Below are 852 nucleotides of genomic sequence, written 5' to 3' on the forward strand. Positions count from 1 at the left end.
TAGAAAGCAATGAAATGATAGCGCCACTTTCGTAGGGAACACGATTACACTTAGCTATGCAACAAGCCTTTTAAACCCCTAGGTTACCCCTAGTGGACGAGTGAAGTCTCATGAGGGTTTCCAGAAATGGTACCCACAAACATTAAGCTCATTCTTTCAAAAGAGGCACCAATATTGCGAACAAGCATTGGGAGAAAACTACCTCAAGTATGCAGTTTTTCAACCCTTTCTAAGCAATCTCCTAAAATCTCAACATCAAGCAAGCAAGTATAGTCCTCCACACATCAAGAAAATGATCATGCAAATCAAAACAACTCTAAAATCCTTTTGAGTGGACCGGCATCAAATATGTTGCTATCTTAGCCAACTAAAGAATTAATCACATCCTTACCCTCAAACTAGCACACAAATCTAGTACCGATCATCAAGACAAAAAGTGGACCTTTTATTAAAGCTTTATTCATCTAGGTGCGCTTATTCTTTTCACTCATTATATATATATATGTATATATATTGAGGATCAAAGATGGAAGTATAGTGCAATGTGTTGATCTATTAAGCTTTCTAACAATTCATGAGGTCGAGCATTAGGTCAATGACTCCCAAACCAGATGGCTTTAGGGCATTAGGCATTCAAATACCCCTACGAACTTACAAGCTCAAATCAACTAGGCTACAAATCAAGATAATAACCATCTAATCATTTCCCACTTCTCACCTTTTTGAGAGAAATCACTTTTTTATTACTTTTGCAACATTTTTTTTTTTTTGAATTCAATTATTAACCTAGAGTTTGGGCCCTACACCTTTCAGCACGAGAAGTTCAGTGCTTGATGAGGCTAGAATCTCAGC

The sequence above is a fragment of the Cornus florida genome, unplaced genomic scaffold (assembly GCF_030987335.1).
Source record: "Cornus florida cultivar Cherokee Brave unplaced genomic scaffold, ASM3098733v1 CherokeeBrave_3.0.0_Hap2_Chr09, whole genome shotgun sequence".
Classification (NCBI taxonomy): Eukaryota; Viridiplantae; Streptophyta; class Magnoliopsida; order Cornales; family Cornaceae; genus Cornus; species Cornus florida.